At 44.8% G+C, this 9,632-nt stretch overlaps 1 long non-coding RNA gene across 1 annotated transcript; it reads left to right on the top strand.

The window, feature by feature from the left end:
* The first annotated feature begins 4,834 nt into the window (after positions 1-4,834).
* LOC122371087 lies at positions 4,835-7,184 on the top strand. Its single transcript, XR_006254667.1, has 2 exons — positions 4,835-6,252; positions 6,697-7,184. It is a non-coding gene; the product is annotated as an uncharacterized LOC122371087 (long non-coding RNA).
* Positions 7,185-9,632: the final 2,448 nt, after the last annotated feature.

Here is a 9,632-nt window from a genome sequence, read left to right as displayed (position 1 = left end):
TGGAATTTCTTCGTCTAGGGTGATCGTTGAGCCGTAAAAGCTCCTGATTTGTGCTAGTCTCAGCTCAAGCTACGAAACTGCTATTCCAGCTCAAAACCCCATGTTAAAAGTGAACTATTTCCTTTAAAGAGCATTATCACAGAGGAAGTGACGAGTAAATCTGTGTGATAATAAAGAAAATAAAATCAAGCAATTTGCACCATTTTCCCCCAATAATTTATTTAACGTTACGGATGTTTATTGCATCTGAATTTCATTTTGTGTCTTCAAATAATAAAATTAATAGTAGATCTACACAAATATCCACAATAATAGCTTTATTCAATTTCTAGGGAAACCATGGCCTATGCCCACTTCTCATTCACGACGTAGTAATGTTTCAAAGCAATGGTTTGATTATTCATCATTCGCCGGTCCACAACCGCGCTATATTTAGACTTAAAAAAGATTTTTCTACAATATTAGCTATAAATTATCAAGTTTCATGCCCGACATTCAAAAATATTCAAAGAAACATAAATTAGAGCTGCAGTTCTATCAGGTCCCCGCAGCACACCTCACACGAGCTGTCTCAAAAACAAAAGGGAGTCGCGATCTATAAAAAATACGAAAAAATGCAGAATTGATCATTCTATAAGTTGGCCAATTCCTGATGCGAAGTCAAACTTGAAACGTACTCATTTTTGGTTCCAAACATGAAAGTTTGCATTTACCTGGTACTCAGCTTTGAACAAAATCGCACATCTTTTGGAAAGTTAAACGTAATTGTTGAAAAATTATACCTTTTCTGAAAGAGCAAACTTTTTTACGCTTAATGCATGTAACAAATCGGGTATCAATCTTCGAAAGATCATAAAATTTACGCCTGAAGTATGTCACTGTTTGCTTCGCGTTGGGTGACGCCTTCACATTGTCTGGATGATTACTCGAAAACAGGAGAGAGTCGCGATCTATTGAAAGATGAAAAATGCACAGAATTATCCATTTAATATACCTTGTAAATCTCAATACCAGGTCAAACTTGAAACGCACCCAATTTCGGCCCCAAAGACATCAGAACGATTTTACACGAGGTACATCAGTTCGTAATGGCGTATGCTGGTGTTCGATGTTTATGCTCATGATGCTTTTGCTTTTTATTTCAGCGTTTGAAGACGAAATTCGAGGCGTGATTGGCTCAGAACAGCGAAGCTCATTGCCAAGATTCAAATTATGAACAGTTTGACAAGCATTGTTTGTATTGTATTGTAGTGTATTGGTAGGGGTTTGAATTTGAGATTTCAGCAAATTTCAAATTAGAAGTGATGTAGGAGTTGTGTCATTGCAGTGCAATTATGAAATTCTTCCAAATGCCATGTTGGAGGGATTGGAAAGCCATATTGAAGTATCATTGGCGACATTGGCTAGCCAGTTCACATACCTTGATAAATATTTCAGTTGGGCAAACTACGGGGAGGTAATCAAGAACTTGATTAATCAAGTTCATGATTATGACGTCACGAAAACGGGGCGTGGCATGACCATATAAGGAGTTGTAATCAAGATTTTGATTACTTTTCGTGCACCGAACTGTTCAAGTGTTTCGTTTCGATTGTTATAATGTCCATTTCGACACGATTTTTTACCAGGTGAAACGCAATATGCTATTCTCCCGAAATGATATGGACCGGTAGCAGTGGGATATGGACTTTAGCTCATATGGCGAAAGATAAACTGCTAGCCTAACTTTTTCAGAAAAGTGATATTTTTTAAAGCCCTTTTTAGGCGGATATTATTCTTTTATCCACATTTTTACGTTTCCAATTTAAAAATAAATAATTGAACATTCATTTTACACACGTCTTAAATTGGTCGTAATAAACATTTCTTCCAAAAGGCGCCGTCGCCTGTTAGCACGCCGCCATTTGTCGTGTTGTCGGTGTGTGGGTGAGGCTGGAAATTAGCGCCGAATTATTGGTAATTTGGTTCTTATAGGTAAAATTAGCATTTTTTAAAATAATTTAGATCATGTTTGTATATTTGAATAGCCTCAACGTTCATGTGCGTCGGTATAAATGTTGAGATATCGCGATAGAATTTATGATGATTTTGTAGGCTATCATGGCGCATGCTTTCCGCGGTATAATATTTTAATTATTTACAAAATGTATTGCTATTTACAAGGTTATAGTTTATCTTAAAGTAAATAATAGGCATATTTGTTGTTTGGGGCAATTGTTGATTAGGGAGGCACATTGAACTGCCCACAGTAGCTAGAAATGTTGTGGCCTGGCAGGTTGTGCAAAAGTTTGTAGTGTGGCCATATCATTTATTCTTGTCAATTATCTGTGCAAGCAGGGACCAATAGGATATATCTTTTAGTTTTTAATAAAAAGTTAAGCTTCGGCTTATGCTAGGTTATTCATACTTGCATTCTAAGTGGCTTTGTCATGGATTCATAGAACAATAATAGAAGTGGTGACTGCAAATGTGTCTGTTTTTCCACAGCTCATCAAAGCACCACCTCCTCGCTGTAGCGGTGGGCGTCACCACAGTATTGTTCAGGAAGCTTGTGATAATGGTACCTACGGTCCTACCTTGAGGAATTTTCAATAAAAGAATGATATGATTAACTTCTTTGGAATTAAGCGGACTAACTACAGCTACATTTGTATTATGTGCAGCGCTCATGCAAGACAGCAGGCCAGGATGCAGGGACACACAGCTGCAGGTATGTATAAATTGCTTTTGCAATAGATGGTTGTAGTGTTTTGTTTTGTCGCTGGTGCGTCACATTCAGTTTGGTGTGTCACGTTGAGTTTGGTGCGTCATGTTCAGACACTACAATGATCCAGTCCAGTGTACATGTTGCACACTCGAGCTGGGCATGCTGAAAATAATTCGCTGGAGCTCCTTCAGTGTGATCTCATGAAGTTGCCTGGCACAACTTTGCGAGCTCACATGACTCATCCCCAGTTTTGTCCTGACACAGCCCAATCTAATCCTTTTTCAAGATACAGGCATTGTCTATTCTAATGTTTTCAAAACAATTCATTCTTATCTAAATGCAGGAACTTCTTTACTGATACATGTGTAATTTGTACCTACATTTTCCAGACTGCTGAGTCTGAGGCATTATACATTATTTTCACATCATGTGCCGAAATGTAGTATCAGTGCCCTGCGCCAACACATCAGGTCCATGTCTTGTCTTGTTTGTCTTGTTACATCTGTCTACCTCTCCTCCGGCTCCATCATTTCTTCCTTCCATCTTTCCTTGCTTCCTTCCTCACTCCCTCCTTCACCTCCCCTCCCCTCCCCTCCCCTCCCCTCCTCTCCTCTCCTCTCCTCTCCTCTCCTCTCTCTCTCTCCCTCCTTTACTCTTTCCCTCTTTCTCTCCTTTATTCTTTCCCTCCTTCTCTCCTATTCTTTCTCCTCCATCTTCTCCCACGCAATGTTAAGTGTACCTATAATTTGGTTATGAACATTTTGCAGGGGATCAGCTGGGAGAACCTGCAGCGCATTCTCCAAGAGACGACGGAAGCCAACGGAGGCCCGCAAAACTTTCCATCCCATAATCGTGAATGGAGAGCTGGGCGGGGAAGACGCGGTATTCGTCCAGGCCCAGGAGGTGGTATCGGCGCCACCAGACCAAGCATTCCTGCTGTGGCAGGCCGCCTTTTGGATTTTTAACATCATAACTCCTAAAAACATGGTCAATCTGAATTGGTTTCTGAGAACCAAAGTGTTTGGTGGAGTGAAGGCCGATGTGCCGCCATCAGCGGCGGCCATCGCGACCGTGAAGCAAGTGGAGTGAGATCCCCGTAGAGCATGCCGCGGCGGGGTGTCGGAAGCGTTAACCAATTCTTTGAGCCTTCCATCGGCGCGGACTATAAATACACATTTCAATACACATTTCTTGAAATATATCTTTGATCTGTGCTTGGTTACACGGGCTTAGGGTTGTAACGCTATTCGTCCAATATATGTGGTCGTATGCAGATTATCATTTGAGCTGACTTATGGTCAGGCCGCTTATCGCGGACAGCGGTGTTCTTGCTCGGGGTGGTCTTTTTCAGATCCGTGCTCGGCAATGTGAGCGAGCAAGCGCGAGAAGAGGTGTGCTCGTGCACAAGTCCACATGTGTGTGCCACATCCCTATTCCCTAACTTGTCTAAAGCTTACAGCTACTAAGTCTCTAGCCACCCACCAAAACTGAAAAACAATCGGTGACGCCGTTCCGGAGATACAGAAATGATGTGCGCGTGTGCAAACATATCCTATCCCCGATTTGTCCAAAACTTATAGCTAATAGGCTTCTAGCCACACAAACATTTGAACAGGCTCGGTCAAGTCATTCATGAGAAACATTAACTGCAACATAAATTCCATCCCACCAAAACTGATTGATTTTGTCAATAATATACACCATTATCATTGTATCTTTTAATTAGTTGCATTGTTCAACGCTCGCCAGTAGCACGATCAGCGCGATCAAAATCGTGATTAGCCAGCTGAATGCGAAATCAAGATCATGATTAGCCAGCTGGCTGCATAATCAAGAAGTTGATCATCGGACTCCCGGGACGACGCCTCGTAATCAAGTTGTTGATTACGTTTTGGTTGCAATCTACCGCCTCACGATTTTCAACTTGAATCATTCAAACATTACACTTGTAGAGTGACTTCTTCTCTTTCGGTCTTACAATTTTCGTGCATCTCCGTAGACCCTGAATCGAGATTCAGCCGTTTTCGTGACGGGCTGCAGACATGACCAAATATGGGCATAAAATAATCATGAACTTGATTAATCAAGTTCTTGATTACCTCCCCGTAGTTTGCCCAACTGATTTGGTTGGTAGGTACCTTTTCATTTGAATTAAAGCTGGAACTGGAACGTAACAGTGAAGAAAAGGATGCTGATTACTTGATGTATTGAAAATACCAACTGGGCCCTGTTCATGTTTCAACGTTCTGCTTCTGACACTGCGCACGCTGCAGCGTGCTGGGAGCTATAGCATACCAGCAGCGCGTTGGGTGTTCATGGAAACATTACAAACTCGGATGCCTCAATGCTGAAGCTTTGAGCCGAATTCGTCTTGAACGCTGCACCAGCGCTCTGCAGTGCACGCACCATCCAGACCGTGAAACAGGGCTCTGGTCGTAGATGTTGATTTCTTTGTAACTGGTAACGGAAGCATCAAGCATGATGAGCAGCACCATGAAGAGTGAGTTGCTGCCGCTGGTATTGAAATATAAGTAACTTTTTGTCTTTTAGCAGAGCTAGACATTAAATTTGGTATCCTTTTACAAACTTACTATTATGGATGTCAAGATGTTGCTAACAGTGGTGCTGGCACCACCAACACCAGTCTATCTCTTTATGCTGGTGTTTCATCCCTTTGCACTGCAGATGGTTGACAAAGCACAAAGCAAAGCAAGCACAAAGCATTCACTCAGTTCCTAATCTCGGTCTCCGCTGCTCTCACCTGTGTCAGCTGTCTTGTCTACCCCTGTACTCCTGAGTCCTTACTCCCTCTCTCTTTCGCTTTACCCAGGTTTTGTCAATGTTCTGCATGTACAGTTGCTGCTTTTTGGTGCGCCCAGGCTGTTCATCCAATTAATGCCTGAAGAGTTGCTGAAAGTGCCTCCCGCCAGACTTGCTGAATGGCTATTACCTGCATCTGCTATCTGGACTGAAGCTTCCCCAACTAGCTGACATGGGTCTCGGCAGCTGGGCTTAATAGGTCACAGGTCAAAGTTCATTCGGGGCAGGTTCATAAAATGTTAAGGACATGTGTAAAATTGATCAACTCGAGGGTACTGAAAGTTTCGTCGCAATCGGCCTCTTTTTTTACGAGAGCTATCGGCGAAAAACCGAGAAGGGGTCCGTTCGACCCCCCCCCCCCCATACGGGTGAGGGTTAAGCTACATTCGGAAATTCAAACTACATCTAGCTAAGCACATCAGCCCATCATGGGCGTTTGACTAGTAAAATATAGACGTTTCAGCCTTATGTTACGTTGAATAAGCCTAATTTAATTATAGAAGGTCGTCATTATGTGCCTGCTGCGGCTTTTGTCGTCTTCATTGTGTGCTTTGTGGTTTTTTAGTTTTGATCATATCATCCTCCACCAGGCTTGTTTCTGACGGTGGTTCTGAAGACAGCGGGTCGATCCAGCTGTAGGACGTCATCTGGAGGTGGAAGAGTGTGATGGCCAGCCACGCGGCGCGCGTATCGACATTGACCAGAAACCATCACATCATCTCCAGGTCAGTAAACTAGGTCAGCGACGTCACGGCAATTCTGTGACCCGTCGCCGCGTCCTTAGGTGGGTGGCTCGGGGGAACTTTTTGTGTTGCCGGGATGGGATGTCTGCTAATGCAGGTGCCGTTGCAACGTGAAGTGTCGTGACGTATGATGGGTCTCAGGTTCGGGCTTCAATTTATCGAGTGAGAAATGTGTGTACATACAGGCTAATGTACTGTTATTCTAGCTGAGTGTGCGACAGGAAACATGATGAGCTATGAACCGTGGTCGCTGTGGCTCATAGTGGTATATGACGACCGTCGTGAGTCGTGACCTGTGACGGTCACCGTGACTGCTATGTGACGGTCGCCGCGGCTGGTATATGACGGCCGCCGTGACTTCTATAACGGCCTTCGTGACTGAAACGTGACGGTCGTCTTGACGTGCCGCGACTCGCTGCTTTACAGGTCACTGGTCGCGGGCGCTCGAGCTGACGGTGTCTTCCAACGGCTCCACGGTGACCAGCGCCGCCACCGCCGAGACCATCCGACTCCTGAAATGATAATGGCCGTACACGAACAAGAGGCTCTAAGCATCCAGGTGCAAGCAAGCGCCATGCTCAGAGGCGTCATCCGAAGAAGGTCGCACAGGGCACTTAAGGCTGAGCTCGGGTGTAGTGCGCGCTGACGGATAGGATGAAATGACGGCCATCATCTTTCAGTGCGGAGATCAAGATGGTCGGAGCCGACGTGGCTCCGTTGATGGTTGCTGGGGTTGATTGAGAGTGGAGGCGAGACACCCGGATCTGTGAAGGATACGTCGATACAGGTCTCGACGTCGTCTCGCAATTTGTGCTATGTAATATGACGGCTATGCCGTGGTCTCATTCACTCTCGATACGCTGATAAATCATAAATAGGACAGAGGCTGGAATAAAGATGATTATATTCCATATTTGGATGTATAATATAAGATATAATTATATTCATATAAGACTATATTATATTTGGATGTAAGGGGCAGGTTTTTGCCAGCGCGATATTAAAAATCGTGAGCGTGCTAGTTGTAATCACTCGCGCTCTTTTTGCTGAGCATCTGTGAGCGAGAAAATACTTTCTCTGGAACTTAGCAGTTCGCCGTGAAATATGTGTATCTTTGGAGTAAGTTGTCAGAGCAAGTGCATTTTTGGTGCATCCACTGCAGCTGCTGTTCTGGAACAGAAACATGTCGAAATCGGCTGTATGTACGCTGTGGCAATATCAAGCAGCCGTACCATGAATCAAAAGCGATATGTGAATTAAAGTGAATATATTTCACTATCTTTTTCCGTTTTATCATACAGATCACACAAATGCGTCAAATACTGATCACACCCGGTTCCAAACAAAAACGCTTGCGATCACTGAAAGTGAAAAGTAAATAAACAATAGATACCCAGGTGGCTGAGTGGCGCGATCCGAGGCTCTCTCTCACTGTTGTTACTGACGCACACAGGACAATACGGCCGAATCGGCCACGATGGAGAGCACGGAACGATGCTGGTGACTGGCGGACCAGCGAAAACAGGAAAGGAGATGGATAGCTCTAGCTCCCGTCTGCGCGCGGAAGGGCGCAGATTGACGCGGCTCACAGACTCCATTGGCTTATCAGGCTGTTGTCGGTTTTCTCCCTCCCCTCCCACAGGCGTAGCCAGGTAGCTAAGTTGTGCGCGGAAGCGAGCGGCCAGAGCGGCGCTAGGCGTCACCCTCTTGCGACCGGACAGCGCAGCTGGACGTGCCGCGGATGGTCCGCCGCCTCCGATCTCGGCACGCTCTGCAGAGTGCGGCCGGACGCTCCACGGAGTAAGAAAGCGTCGATAGGCCGTATGGTGTCACTGTCGTAATTACAAAAGCGTAAGTAGAAGGTTGAAGCAAGATAGAATGCTATCTTTTTCGAGCTTTGTTAAACATAGTGTTGGCCGTTTCTTCACATATAATATTGCAAAGCACAGCTTTATGCGCTGGCTACGATATGTGCGTGTCGGTTGCGGCAGTAATAATCGAAGAAATATATGATTTATTAACGTTTCTTGATCATAGAATGATAAAACATTGCAATGTTTGCCTGTTGTGAAGAAAACTGCTATACTGCCGCTCTATCGTCCGGAATTATTCGTGTTCGATTACGTCGATTCCGCCACTCTATCAGCTGATTTTTGTTTCCGAGTCACGTGACCAACCGGTGTCTCCCTGGCTTAAGAGAAAAAGCTCGCTGCAAAAACTGAGCGTTTCAAAAAACCCGAAAATCGACGCAAATAGAATATTTATACTAATGAGCTTTCTGCCAAGTTTTGTGCGGATCATTCTTAGGTGTTGTTTTTATCCGCTGGGACTGAGAGCGTGAGATGATGTTTTTCGTACTCCAGCGTAGATGGGTAGCCATTCGGCTGCCACGGTTGACAGTGATGACATCAGTCATCTTTTGCAAGCTCGCTAAAGATTTGGGCTATACGGGGATTCGAACCCCGGTCCTTTGGATTAGCGCTCCAATGCTCTACCTCTGAGCTATATAGACCAAGCACTTTAACGAGCTTTCTGCCAAGTTTTATGCGGATCATTCTTAGGTGTTGTTTTTATCCGCTGGGACTGAGAGCGTGAGATGATGTTTTTCGTACTCCAGCGTAGATGGGTAGCCATTCGGAGCTTGCAAAAGATGACTGATGTCATCACTGTCAACCGTGGCAGCCGAATGGCTACCCATCTACGCTGGAGTACGAAAAACATCATCTCACTCTCTCAGTCCCAGCGGATAAAAACAACACCTAAGAATGATCCGCATAAAACTTGGCAGAAAGCTCGTTAAAGTACTTGGTCTATATAGCTCAGAGGTGGAGCATTGGAGCGCTAATCCAAAGGACCGGGGTTCGAATCCCCGTATAGCCCAAATCTTTAACGAGCTTGCAAAAGATGACTGATGTCATCACGGTCAACCGTGGCAGCCGAATGGCTACCCATCTACGCTGGAGTACGAAAAACATCATCTCACGCTCTCAGTCCCAGCGGATAAAAACAACACCTAAGAATGATCCGCATAAAACTTGGCAGAAAGCTCGTTAAAGTACTTGGTCTATATAGCTCAGAGGTAGAGCATTGGAGCGCTAATCCAAAGGACCGGGGTTCGAATCCCCGTATAGCCCAAATCTTTAACGAGCTTGCAAAAGATGACTGATGTCATCACTGTCAACCGTGGCAGCCGAATGGCTACCCATCTACGCTGGAGTACGAAAAACATCATCTCACGCTCTCAGTCCCAGCGGATAAAAACAACACCTAACCCGCGCCCCGTAGGGGGGAAGCCGAAACGGCACCCCCTGTCCTTTTCGGTCGATATCTCCTAAACGGCTGGAGATATCGCCACCAAACTT

This window comes from Amphibalanus amphitrite, unplaced genomic scaffold (assembly GCF_019059575.1).
Source record: "Amphibalanus amphitrite isolate SeventyFive unplaced genomic scaffold, NRLGWU_Aamphi_draft 001203F_arrow, whole genome shotgun sequence".
NCBI classification, from domain to species: domain Eukaryota; kingdom Metazoa; phylum Arthropoda; class Thecostraca; order Balanomorpha; family Balanidae; genus Amphibalanus; species Amphibalanus amphitrite.
Note: the sequence above shows the minus strand (reverse complement) of the source record. Positions and strands in the feature narration are given on the sequence as shown.